The following is a 14,577-nucleotide window of genomic DNA, read 5'->3' on the forward strand; positions in this document are numbered from 1 at the left end:
TCATGTAGGAAAAATGTTTGACTTTTAACAACCACTTTCCTTGTATATGGGCAACCCACCCTAAATCGTCATTTGGCAAAAACTGCCCGATAGAAAGTGAACGTCTTCCTCCTAAACCTTAAGTTTAGACCTCAAGGCATCTACTAAGAGCAAAGACTTGAGGCCAGTTCGCTGATTTCATGTAGGAAAAATGTTTGACTTTTAACAACCACTTTCCTTGTATATGGGCAACCCACCCTAAATCGTCATTTGGCAAAAACTGCCCGATAGAAAGTGAACGTCTCCCTCCTAAACCTTAAGTTTAGACCCCAAGGCATCTACTAAGGGCAAAGACTTGAGGCCAGTTCGCTGATTTCATGTAGGAAAAATGTTTGACTTTTAACAACCACTTTCCTTGTATATAGGTAACCCACCCTAAATCGCCATTTGGCAAAAACTGCCCGATAGAAAGTGAACGTCTCCCTCCTAAACCTTAAGTTTAGACCCCAAGGCATCTACTAAGGGCAAAGACTTGAGGCCAGTTCACTGATTCTGTGTGGTAGAACTGTTTCACATTTAACAACCACTTTCCCTAGTATACAGGAAACTCACCCTAAATCGTCATTTGGCAAAAACTGCCCGATAGAAAGTGAACGTCTCCCTCCTAAACCTTAAGTTTAAACCCCAAGGCATCTACTAAGGGCAAAGACTTGAGGCCAGTTCACTGATTTCATGTAGGAAAAATGTTTGACTTTTAACAACCACTTTCCTTGTATATGGGCAACCCACCCTAAATCGTCATTTGGCAAAAACTGCCCGATAGAAAGTGAACGTCTCCCTCCTAAACCTTAAGTTTAGACCCCAAGGCATCTACTAAGGGCAAAGACTTGAGGCCAATTCACTGATTCTGTGCGGTAGAACTGTTTGACATTTAACAACCACTTTTCCTAGTATACAGGAAACTCACCCTAAATCGTCATTTGCGGCAAACAACGGACGGAGAAGTAGAAGAGCAACGAACTTCGTACCAGCAGACGACATCGTAAGGTGGAGTAAGGAGCAAATTTGGAAAGCCCATCAAAGAGAGTGGGACACGTCGGCGAGAAAAATAACCAGAATCGTTAAAGCTACAGTGAGCAAATGGACTGATCAGCGCAACAGGAAAGATCAAATCATCTTGACACGTCTACGTCTCGGGCACACCTGGTTAACGAAACAGCATCTGTTCGAGAAAAATCCTCCGGAATCTTGCAGCGTATGTGACAGGAGACTTACAGTACATCACTTGCTCATCGGTTGCCAACGGTATGCTGCACAAAGACGTGAAGTGAATCTGTCAGATAGCTTGGAAGATATTTTGAAAAACAATAGAGAATCCGAATTGAAAGTTCTCCAATATGTAAGAAAAATTGAAATTTATAACAAAATTTGATATATAGTTTAGAAGATAATAAAGCAACTGAGATGAATGCCCTCTAGGGTAAAATCTCAAAAAAAAAAAAAAAAAAAAAAAAAAAAAAAAAAATCGTCATTTGGCAAAAACTGCCCGATAGAAAGTGAATGTCTCCCTCCTAAACCTTAAGTTTAGACCCCAAGGCATCTTCTAAGGGCAAAGACTTGAGGCCAGTTCACTGAATTTGTGTGGTACAACTGTTTGACTTTTTACAACCACTTTTCCTTGTATATGGGTAACCCACCCTAAATCGTCATTTGGCAAAAACTGCCCGATAGAAAGTGAACGTCTCCCTCCTAAACCTTAAGTTTAGACCCCAAGGCATCTACTAAGGGCAAAGACTTGAGGCCAGTTCGCTGATTTCATGTAGGAAAAATGTTTGACTTTTAACAACCACAGTTCTACCACACAGAATCAGTGAACTGGCCTCAAGTATTTGCCCTTAGTAGATGCCTTGGGTTCTAAACTTAAGGTTTAGGAGGGAGACGTTCACTTTCTATCGGGCAGTTTTTGCCAAATGACGATTTAGGGTGGGTTACCCATATACAAGGAAAGTGGTTGTTAAAAGTCAAACATTTTTCCTACATGAAATCAGCGAACTGGCCTCAAGTCTTTGCCCTTAGTAGATGCCTTGGGGTCTAAACTTAAGGTTTAGGAGGGAGACGTTCACTTTCTATCGGGCAGTTTTTGCCAAATGACGATTTAGGGTGGGTTACCCATATACAAGGAAAGTGGTTGTTAAAAGTCAAACATTTTTCCTACATGAAATCAGTGAACTGGCCTCAAGTCTTTGCCCTTAGAAGATGACTTGGGGTCTAAACTTAAGGTTTTGGAGGGAGACGTTCACTTTCTATCGGGCAGTTTTTGCCAAATGACGATTTAGGGTGGGTTACCCATATACAAGGAAAGTGGTTGTTAAAAGTCAAACATTTTTCCTACATGAAATCAGTGAACTGGCCTCAAGTCTTTGCCCTTAGAAGATGACTTGGGGTCTAAACTTAAGGTTTTGGAGGGAGACGTTCACTTTCTATCGGGCAGTTTTTGCCAAATGACGATTTAGGGTGGGTTACCCATATACAAGGAAAGTGGTTGTTAAAAGTCAAACATTTTTCCTACATGAAATCAGCGAACTGGCCTCAAGTCTTTGCCCTTAGAAGATGACTTGGGGTCTAAACTTAAGGTTTAGGAGAGAGACGTTCACTTTCTATCGGGCAGTTTTTGCCAAATGACGATTTAGGGTGAGTTTCCTGTATACTAGGAAAAGAGGTTGTTAAATGTCAAACAATTAATTAATATCTTTATTAAAGAGACTTTCAGCCCTTGGCTGGTTCGTCTCTGTATATAAATGTCAAACAGTTCTACCACACAGAATCAGTGAACTGGCCTCAAGTCTTTGCCCTTAGTAGATGCCTTGGGGTCTAAACTTAAGGTTTAGGAACTGGCCTCAAGTCTTTGCCCTTAGAAGATGCCTTGGGGTCTAAACTTAAGGTTTTGGAGGGAGACGTTCACTTTCTATCGGGCAGTTTTTGCCAAATGACGATTTAGGGTGGGTTACCCATATACAAGGAAAAGTGGTTGTTAAAAGTCAAACATTTTTCCTACATGAAATCAGCGAACTGGCCTCAAGTCTTTGCCCTTAGTAGATGCCTTGGGGTCTAAACTTAAGGTTTTGGAGGGAGACGTTCACTTTCTATCGGGCAGTTTTTGCCAAATGACGATTTAGGGTGGGTTACCCATATACAAGGAAAAGTGGTTGTTAAAAGTCAAACAGTTGTACCACACAAATTCAGTGAACTGGCCTCAAGTCTTTGCCCTTAGTAGATGACTTGGGGTCTAAACTTAAGGTTTAGGAGGGAGACGTTCACTTTCTATCGGGCAGTTTTTGCCAAATGACGATTTAGGGTGGGTTACCCATATACAAGGAAAAGTGGTTGTTAAAAGTCAACAGTTCTACCACACAAATTCAGTGAACTGGCCTCAAGTGTTTGCCCTTAGAAGATGACTTGGGGTCTAAACTTAAGGTTTAGGAGGGTGACGTTCACTTTCTATCGGGCAGTTTTTGCCAAATGACGATTTAGGGTGGGTTACCCATATACAAGGAAAAGTGGTTGTTAAAAGTCAACAGTTCTACCACACAAATTCAGTGAACTGGCCTCAAGTGTTTGCCCTTAGAAGATGACTTGGGGTCTAAACTTAAGGTTTAGGAGGGTGACGTTCACTTTCTATCGGGCAGTTTTTGCCAAATGACGATTTAGGGTGGGTTACCCATATACAAGGAAAAGTGGTTGTTAAAAGTCAAACAGTTCTACCACACAAATTCAGTGAACTGGCCTCAAGTCTTTGCCCTTAGAAGATGACTTGGGGTCTAAACTTAAGGTTTAGGAGGGAGACGTTCACTTTCTATCGGGCAGTTTTTGCCAAATGACGATTTAGGGTGGGTTACCCATATACAAGGAAAAGTGGTTGTTAAAAGTCAAACAGTTGTACCACACAAATTCAGTGAACTGGCCTCAAGTCTTTGCCCTTAGTAGATGCCTTGGGGTCTAAACTTAAGGTTTAGGAGGGAGACGCTCACTTTCTATCGGGCAGTTTTTGCCAAATGACGATTTAGGGTGGGTTACCCATATTCAAGGAAAAGTGGTTGTTAAAAGTCAAACATTTTTCCTACATGAAATCAGTGAACTGGCCTCAAGTCTTTGCCCTTAGTAGATGCCTTGGGGTCTAAACTTTAGGTTTAGGAGGGAGACGTTCACTTTCTATCGGGCAGTTTTTGCCAAATGACGATTTAGGGTGGGTTACCCATATACAAGGAAAAGTGGTTGTTAAAAGTCAAACAGTTCTACCACACAAATTCAGTGAACTGGCCTCAAGTCTTTGCCCTTAGAAGATGCCTTGGGGTCTAAACTTAAGGTTTAGGAGGGAGACATTCACTTTCTATCGGGCAGTTTTTGCCAAATGACGATTTAGGGTGAGTTTCCTGTATACTAGGAAAAGTGGTTGTTAAATGTCAAACAGTTCTACCGCACAGAATCAGTAAACTGGCCTCAAGTCTTTGCCCTTAGTAGATGCCTTGGGGTCTAAACTTAAGGTTTTGGAGGGAGACGTTCACTTTCTATCGGGCAGTTTTTGCCAAATGACGATTTAGGGTGGGTTACCCATATACAAGGAAAGTGGTTGTTAAAAGTCAAACATTTTTCCTACATGAAATCAGCGAACTGGCCTCAAGTCTTTGCCCTTAGTAGATGCCTTGGGGTCTAAACTTAAGGTTTAGGAGGGAGACGTTCACTTTCTATCGGGCAGTTTTTGCCAAATGACGATTTAGGGTGGGTTACCCATATACAAGGAAAAGTGGTTGTTAAATGTTAAACAGTTCTACCACACAGAATCAGTGAACTGGCCTCAAGTCTTTGCCCTTAGTAGATGCCTTGGGGTCTAAACTTAAGGTTTAGGAGGGAGACGTTCACTTTCTATCGGGCAGTTTTTGCCAAATGACAATTTAGGGTGGGTTACCCATATACAAGGAAAAGTGGTTGTTAAAAGTCAAACAGTTCTACCACACAAATTCAGTGAACTGGCCTCAAGTCTTTGCCCTTAGTAGATGCCTTGGGGTCTAAACTTAAGGTTTAGGAGGGAGACGTTCACTTTCTATCGGGCAGTTTTTGCCAAATGACGATTCAGGGTGAGTTTCCTGTATACTAGGAAAAGTGGTTGTTAAATGTCAAACAGTTCTACCGCACAGAATCAGTGAACTGGCCTCAAGTCTTTGCCCTTAGTAGATGCCTTGGGGTCTAAACTTAAAGTTTTGGAGGGAGACGTTCACTTTCTATCGGGCAGTTTTTGCCAAATGACGATTTAGGGTGGGTTACCCATATACAAGGAAAGTGGTTGTTAAAAGTCAAACATTTTTCCTACATGAAATCAGTGAACTGGCGTCAAGTCTTTGCCCTTAGTAGATGCCTTGGGGTCTAAACTTAAGGTTTAAGAGGGAGACGTTCACTTTCTATCGGGCAGTTTTTGCCAAATGACGATTTAGGGTGGGTTACCCATATACAAGGAAAAGTGGTTGTTAAAAGTCAAACAGTTCTACCACACAAATTCAGTGAACTGGCCTCAAGTCTTTGCCCTTAGAAGATGCCTTGGGGTCTAAACTTAAGGTTTAGGAGGAAGACATTCACTTTCTATCGGGCAGTTTTTGCCAAATGACGATTTAGGGTGAGTTTCCTGTATACTAGGAAAAGTGGTTGTTAAATGTCAAACAGTTCTACCGCACAGAATCAGTGAACTGGCCTCAAATCTTTGCCCTTAGTAGATGCCTTGGGGTCTAAACTTAAGGTTTTGGAGGGAGACGTTCACTTTCTATCGGGCAGTTTTTGCCAAATGACGATTTAGGGTGGGTTACCCATATACAAGGAAAAGTGGTTGTTAAAAGTCAAACAGTTCTACCACACAAATTCAGTGAACTGGCCTCAAGTCTTTGCCCTTAGAAGATGCCTTGGGGTCTAAACTTAAGGTTTAGGAGGGAGACATTCACTTTCTATCGGGCAGTTTTTGCCAAATGACGATTTAGGGTGAGTTTCCTGTATACTAGGAAAAGTGGTTGTTAAATGTCAAACAGTTCTACCACACAGAATCAGTGAACTGGCCTCAAGTCTTTGCCCTCAGTAGATGCCTTGGGGTCTAAACTTAAGGTTTAGGAGGGAGACATTCACTTTCTATCGGGCAGTTTTTGCCAAATGACGATTTAGGGTGAGTTTCCTGTATACTAGGAAAAGTGGTTGTTAAATGTCAAACAGTTCTACCACACAGAATCAGTGAACTGGCCTCAAGTCTTTGCCCTTAGTAGATGCCTTGGGGTCTAAACTTAAGGTTTAGGAGGGAGACGTTCACTTTCTATCGGGCAGTTTTTGCCAAATGACGATTTAGGGTGGGTAACCCATATACAAGGAAAAGTGGTTGTTAAAAGTCAAACAGTTGTACCACACAAATTCAGTGAACTGGCCTCAAGTCTTTGCCCTTAGTAGATGACTTGGGGTCTTAACTTAAGGTTTAGGAGGGAGACGTTCACTTTCTATCGGGCAGTTTTTGCCAAATGACGATTTAGGGTGGGTTACCCATATACAAGGAAAGTGGTTGTTAAAAGTCAAACATTTTTCCTACATGAAATCAGCGAACTGGCCTCAAGTCTTTGCCCTTAGTAGATGCCTTGGGGTCTTAACTTAAGGTTTAGGAGGGAGACGTTCACTTTCTATCGGGCAGTTTTTGCCAAATGACGATTTAGGGTGGATTACCCATATACAAGGAAAAGTGGTTGTTAAAAGTCAACAGTTCTACCACACAAATTCAGTGAACTGGCCTCAAGTGTTTGCCCTTAGAAGATGACTTGGGGTCTAAACTTAAGGTTTAGGAGAGAGACGTTCACTTTCTATCGGGCAGTTTTTGCCAAATGACGATTTAGGGTGAGTTTCCTGTATACTAGGAAAAGTGGTTGTTAAAAGTCAAACAGTTGTACCATACAAATTCAGTGAACTGGCCTCAAGTCTTTGCCCTTAGTAGATGACTTGGGGTCTAAACTTAAGGTTTAGGAGGGACACGTTCACTTTCTATCGGGCAGTTTTTGCCAAATGACGATTTAGGGTGGATTACCCATATACAAGGAAAAGTGGTTGTTAAAAGTCAACAGTTCTACCACACAAATTCAGTGAACTGGCCTCAAGTGTTTGCCCTTAGAAGATGACTTGGGGTCTAAACTTAAGGTTTAGGAGGGTGACGTTCACTTTCTATTGGGCAGTTTTTGCCAAATGACGATTTAGGGTGGGTTACCCATATACAAGGAAAAGTGGTTGTTAAAAGTCAACAGTTCTACCACACAAATTCAGTGAACTGGCCTCAAGTCTTTGCCCTTAGAAGATGACTTGGGGTCTAAACTTAAGGTTTAGGAGAGAGACGTTCACTTTCTATCGGGCAGTTTTTGCCAAATGACGATTTAGGGTGAGTTTCCTGTATACTAGGAAAAGTGGTTGTTAAAAGTCAAACAGTTGTACCATACAAATTCAGTGAACTGGCCTCAAGTCTTTGCCCTTAGTAGATGACTTGGGGTCTAAACTTAAGGTTTAGGAGGGACACGTTCACTTTCTATCGGGCAGTTTTTGCCAAATGACGATTTAGGGTGGATTACCCATATACAAGGAAAAGTGGTTGTTAAAAGTCAAACAGTTCTACCACACAAATTCAGTGAACTGGCCTCAAGTCTTTGCCCTTAGAAGATGCCTTGGGGTCTAAACTTAAGGTTTAGGAGGAAGACATTCACTTTCTATCGGGCAGTTTTTGCCAAATGACGATTTAGGGTGAGTTTCCTGTATACTAGGAAAAGTGGTTGTTAAATGTCAAACAGTTCTACCGCACAGAATCAGTGAACTGGCCTCAAATCTTTGCCCTTAGTAGATGCCTTGGGGTCTAAACTTAAGGTTTTGGAGGGAGACGTTCACTTTCTATCGGGCAGTTTTTGCCAAATGACGATTTAGGGTGGGTTACCCATATACAAGGAAAAGTGGTTGTTAAAAGTCAAACAGTTCTACCACACAAATTCAGTGAACTGGCCTCAAGTCTTTGCCCTTAGAAGATGCCTTGGGGTCTAAACTTAAGGTTTAGGAGGGAGACATTCACTTTCTATCGGGCAGTTTTTGCCAAACGACGATTTAGGGTGAGTTTCCTGTATACTAGGAAAAGTGGTTGTTAAATGTCAAACAGTTCTACCACACAGAATCAGTGAACTGGCCTCAAGTCTTTGCCCTCAGTAGATGCCTTGGGGTCTAAACTTAAGGTTTAGGAGGGAGACATTCACTTTCTATCGGGCAGTTTTTGCCAAATGACGATTTAGGGTGAGTTTCCTGTATACTAGGAAAAGTGGTTGTTAAATGTCAAACAGTTCTACCACACAGAATCAGTGAACTGGCCTCAAGTCTTTGCCCTTAGTAGATGCCTTGGGGTCTAAACTTAAGGTTTAGGAGGGAGACGTTCACTTTCTATCGGGCAGTTTTTGCCAAATGACGATTTAGGGTGGGTAACCCATATACAAGGAAAAGTGGTTGTTAAAAGTCAAACAGTTGTACCACACAAATTCAGTGAACTGGCCTCAAGTCTTTGCCCTTAGTAGATGACTTGGGGTCTTAACTTAAGGTTTAGGAGGGAGACGTTCACTTTCTATCGGGCAGTTTTTGCCAAATGACGATTTAGGGTGGGTTACCCATATACAAGGAAAGTGGTTGTTAAAAGTCAAACATTTTTCCTACATGAAATCAGCGAACTGGCCTCAAGTCTTTGCCCTTAGTAGATGCCTTGGGGTCTTAACTTAAGGTTTAGGAGGGAGACGTTCACTTTCTATCGGGCAGTTTTTGCCAAATGACGATTTAGGGTGGATTACCCATATACAAGGAAAAGTGGTTGTTAAAAGTCAACAGTTCTACCACACAAATTCAGTGAACTGGCCTCAAGTGTTTGCCCTTAGAAGATGACTTGGGGTCTAAACTTAAGGTTTAGGAGAGAGACGTTCACTTTCTATCGGGCAGTTTTTGCCAAATGACGATTTAGGGTGAGTTTCCTGTATACTAGGAAAAGTGGTTGTTAAAAGTCAAACAGTTGTACCATACAAATTCAGTGAACTGGCCTCAAGTCTTTGCCCTTAGTAGATGACTTGGGGTCTAAACTTAAGGTTTAGGAGGGACACGTTCACTTTCTATCGGGCAGTTTTTGCCAAATGACGATTTAGGGTGGATTACCCATATACAAGGAAAAGTGGTTGTTAAAAGTCAACAGTTCTACCACACAAATTCAGTGAACTGGCCTCAAGTGTTTGCCCTTAGAAGATGACTTGGGGTCTAAACTTAAGGTTTAGGAGGGTGACGTTCACTTTCTATTGGGCAGTTTTTGCCAAATGACGATTTAGGGTGGGTTACCCATATACAAGGAAAAGTGGTTGTTAAAAGTCAACAGTTCTACCACACAAATTCAGTGAACTGGCCTCAAGTCTTTGCCCTTAGAAGATGACTTGGGGTCTAAACTTAAGGTTTAGGAGAGAGACGTTCACTTTCTATCGGGCAGTTTTTGCCAAATGACGATTTAGGGTGAGTTTCCTGTATACTAGGAAAAGTGGTTGTTAAAAGTCAAACAGTTGTACCATACAAATTCAGTGAACTGGCCTCAAGTCTTTGCCCTTAGTAGATGACTTGGGGTCTAAACTTAAGGTTTAGGAGGGACACGTTCACTTTCTATCGGGCAGTTTTTGCCAAATGACGATTTAGGGTGGATTACCCATATACAAGGAAAAGTGGTTGTTAAAAGTCAACAGTTCTACCACACAAATTCAGTGAACTGGCCTCAAGTGTTTGCCCTTAGTAGATGACTTGGGGTCTAAACTTAAGGTTTAGGAGGGTGACGTTCACTTTCTATCGGGCAGTTTTTGCCAAATGACGATTTAGGGTGGGTTACCCATATACAAGGAAAAGTGGTTGTTAAAAGTCAAACAGTTCTACCACACAAATTCAGTGAACTGGCCTCAAGTCTTTGCCCTTAGAAGATGACTTGGGGTCTAAACTTAAGGTTTAGGAGGGAGACGTTCACTTTCTATCGGGCAGTTTTTGCCAAATGACGATTTAGGGTGGGTTACCCATATACAAGGAAAAGTGGTTGTTAAAAGTCAAACAGTTGTACCACACAAATTCAGTGAACTGGCCTCAAGTCTTTGCCCTTAGAAGATGCCTTGGGGTCTAAACTTAAGGTTTAGGAGGGAGACATTCACTTTCTATCGGGCAGTTTTTGCCAAATGACGATTTAGGGTGAGTTTCCTGTATACTAGGAAAAGTGGTTGTTAAATGTCAAACAGTTCTACCACACAGAATCAGTGAACTGGCCTCAAGTCTTTGCCCTTAGTAGATGCCTTGGGGTCTAAACTTAAGGTTTAGGAGGGAGACGTTCACTTTCTATCGGGCAGTTTTTGCCAAATGACGATTTAGGGTGGGTTACCCATATACAAGGAAAGTGGTTGTTAAAAGTCAAACATTTTTCCTACATGAAATCAGTGAACTGGCCTCAAGTCTTTGCCCTTAGAAGATGACTTGGGGTCTAAACTTAAGGTTTAGGAGAGAGACGTTCACTTTCTATCGGGCAGTTTTTGCCAAATGACGATTTAGGGTGAGTTTCCTGTATACTAGGAAAAGAGGTTGTTAAATGTCAAACAATTAATTAATATCTTTATTAAAGAGACTTTCAGCCCTTGGCTGGTTCGTCTCTGTATATAAATGTTAAACAGTTCTACCACACAGAATCAGTGAACTGGCCTCAAGTCTTTGCCCTTAGTAGATGCCTTGGGGTCTAAACTTAAGGTTTAGGAACTGGCCTCAAGTCTTTGCCCTTAGAAGATGACTTGGGGTCTAAACTTAAGGTTTTGGAGGGAGACGTTCACTTTCTATCGGGCAGTTTTTGCCAAATGACGATTTAGGGTGGGTTACCCATATACAAGGAAAGTGGTTGTTAAAAGTCAAACATTTTTCCTACATGAAATCAGCGAACTGGCCTCAAGTCTTTGCCCTTAGTAGATGCCTTGGGCTATAAACTTAAGGTTTAGGAGGGAGACGTTCACTTTCTATCGGGCAGTTTTTGCCAAATGACGATTTAGGGTGGGTTACCCATATACAAGGAAAGTGGTTGTTAAAAGTCAAACAGTTGTACCACACAAATTCAGTGAACTGGCCTCAAGTCTTTGCCCCTTAGTAGATGACTTGGGGTCTAAACTTAAGGTTTAGGAGGGAGACGTTCACTTTCTATCGGGCAGTTTTTGCCAAATGACGATTTAGGGTGGGTTACCCATATACAAGGAAAAGTGGTTGTTAAAAGTCAACAGTTCTACCACACAAATTCAGTGAACTGGCCTCAAGTGTTTGCCCTTAGAAGATGACTTGGGGTCTAAACTTAAGGTTTAGGAGGGTGACGTTCACTTTCTATCGGGCAGTTTTTGCCAAATGACGATTTAGGGTGGGTTACCCATATACAAGGAAAAGTGGTTGTTAAAAGTCAACAGTTCTACCACACAAATTCAGTGAACTGGCCTCAAGTGTTTGCCCTTAGAAGATGACTTGGGGTCTTAACTTAAGGTTTAGGAGGGTGACGTTCACTTTCTATCGGGCAGTTTTTGCCAAATGACGATTTAGGGTGGGTTACCCATATACAAGGAAAAGTGGTTGTTAAAAGTCAAACAGTTCTACCACACAAATTCAGTGAACTGGCCTCAAGTCTTTGCCCTTAGAAGATGACTTGGGGTCTAAACTTAAGGTTTAGGAGGGAGACGTTCACTTTCTATCGGGCAGTTTTTGCCAAATGACGATTTAGGGTGGGTTACCCATATACAAGGAAAAGTGGTTGTTAAAAGTCAAACAGTTGTACCACACAAATTCAGTGAACTGGCCTCAAGTCTTTGCCCTTAGTAGATGCCTTGGGGTCTAAACTTAAGGTTTAGGAGGGAGACGCTCACTTTCTATCGGGCAGTTTTTGCCAAATGACGATTTAGGGTGGGTTACCCATATTCAAGGAAAAGTGGTTGTTAAAAGTCAAACATTTTTCCTACATGAAATAAGTGAACTGGCCTCAAGTCTTTGCCCTTAGTAGATGCCTTGGGGTCTAAACTTTAGGTTTAGGAGGGAGACGTTCACTTTCTATCGGGCAGTTTTTGCCAAATGACGATTTAGGGTGGGTTACCCATATACAAGGAAAAGTGGTTGTTAAAAGTCAAACAGTTCTACCACACAAATTCAGTGAACTGGCCTCAAGTCTTTGCCCTTAGAAGATGCCTTGGGGTCTAAACTTAAGATTTAGGAGGGAGACATTCACTTTCTATCGGGCAGTTTTTGCCAAATGACGATTTAGGGTGAGTTTCCTGTATACTAGGAAAAGTGGTTGTTAAATGTCAAACAGTTCTACCGCACAGAATCAGTGAACTGGCCTCAAGTCTTTGCCCTAAGTAGATGCCTTGGGGTATAAACTTAAGGTTTTGGAGGGAGACGTTCACTTTCTATCGGGCAGTTTTTGCCAAATGACGATTTAGGGTGGGTTACCCATATACAAGGAAAGTGGTTGTTAAAAGTCAAACATTTTTCCTACATGAAATCAGCGAACTGGCCTCAAGTCTTTGCCCTTAGTAGATGCCTTGGGGTCTAAACTTAAGGTTTAGGAGGGAGACGTTCACTTTCTATCGGGCAGTTTTTGCCAAATGACGATTTAGGGTGGGTTACCCATATACAAGGAAAAGTGGTTGTTAAAAGTCAAACAGTTCTACCACACAAATTCAGTGAACTGGCCTCAAGTCTTTGCCCTTAGTAGATGCCTTGGGGTCTAAACTTAAAGTTTTGGAGGGAGACGTTCACTTTCTATCGGGCAGTTTTTGCCAAATGACGATTTAGGGTGGGTTACCCATATACAAGGAAAGTGGTTGTTAAAAGTCAAACATTTTTCCTACATGAAATCAGTGAACTGGCGTCAAGTCTTTGCCCTTAGTAGATGCCTTGGGGTCTAAACTTAAGGTTTAAGAGGGAGACGTTCACTTTCTATCGGGCAGTTTTTGCCAAATGACGATTTAGGGTGGGTTACCCATATACAAGGAAAAGTGGTTGTTAAAAGTCAAACAGTTCTACCACACAAATTCAGTGAACTGGCCTCAAGTCTTTGCCCTTAGAAGATGCCTTGGGGTCTAAACTTAAGGTTTAGGAGGAAGACATTCACTTTCTATCGGGCAGTTTTTGCCAAATGACGATTTAGGGTGAGTTTCCTGTATACTAGGAAAAGTGGTTGATAAATGTCAAACAGTTCTACCGCACAGAATCAGTGAACTGGCCTCAAATCTTTGCCCTTAGTAGATGCCTTGGGGTCTAAACTTAAGGTTTTGGAGGGAGACGTTCACTTTCTATCGGGCAGTTTTTGCCAAATGACGATTTAGGGTGGGTTACCCATATACAAGGAAAAGTGGTTGTTAAAAGTCAAACAGTTCTACCACACAAATTCAGTGAACTGGCCTCAAGTCTTTGCCCTTAGAAGATGCCTTGGGGTCTAAACTTAAGGTTTAGGAGGGAGACATTCACTTTCTATCGGGCAGTTTTTGCCAAATGACGATTTAGGGTGAGTTTCCTGTATACTAGGAAAAGTGGTTGTTAAATGTCAAACAGTTCTACCACACAGAATCAGTGAACTGGCCTCAAGTCTTTGCCCTTAATAGATGCCTTGGGGTCTAAACTTAAGGTTTTGGAGGGAGACGTTCACTTTCTATCGGGCAGTTTTTGCCAAATGACGATTTAGGGTGGGTTACCCATATACAAGGAAAGTGGTTGTTAAAAGTCAAACATTTTTCCTACATGAAATCAGCGAACTGGCCTCAAGTCTTTGCCCTTAGTAGATGCCTTGGGGTCTAAACTTAAGGTTTAGGAGGGAGACGTTCACTTTCTATCGGGCAGTTTTTGCCAAATGACGATTTAGGGTGGGTTACCCATATACAAGGAAAAGTGGTTGTTAAAAGTCAAACAGTTGTACCACACAAATTCAGTGAACTGGCCTCAAGTCTTTGCCCTTAGTAGATGCCTTGGGGTCTAAACTTAAGGTTTAGGAGGGAGACGTTCACTTTCTATCGGGCAGTTTTTGCCAAATGACGATTTAGGGTGGGTTACCCATATACAAGGAAAAGTGGTTGTTAAAAGTCAAACAGTTCTACCACACAAATTCAGTGAACTGGCCTCAAGTCTTTGCCCTTAGAAGATGCCTTGGGGTCTAAACTTAAGGTTTAGGAGGAAGACATTCACTTTCTATCGGGCAGTTTTTGCCAAATGACGATTTAGGGTGAGTTTCCTGTATACTAGGAAAAGTGGTTGTTAAATGTCAAACAGTTCTACCGCACAGAATCAGTGAACTGGCCTCAAATCTTTGCCCTTAGTAGATGCCTTGGGGTCTAAACTTAAGGTTTTGGAGGGAGACGTTCACTTTCTATCGGGCAGTTTTTGCCAAATGACGATTTAGGGTGGGTTACCCATATACAAGGAAAAGTGGTTGTTAAAAGTCAAACAGTTCTACCACACAAATTCAGTGAACTGGCCTCAAGTCTTTGCCCTTAGAAG

The sequence above is a fragment of the Aedes albopictus genome, chromosome 2 (assembly GCF_035046485.1).
Source record: "Aedes albopictus strain Foshan chromosome 2, AalbF5, whole genome shotgun sequence".
Lineage (NCBI taxonomy): Eukaryota > Metazoa > Arthropoda > Insecta > Diptera > Culicidae > Aedes > Aedes albopictus.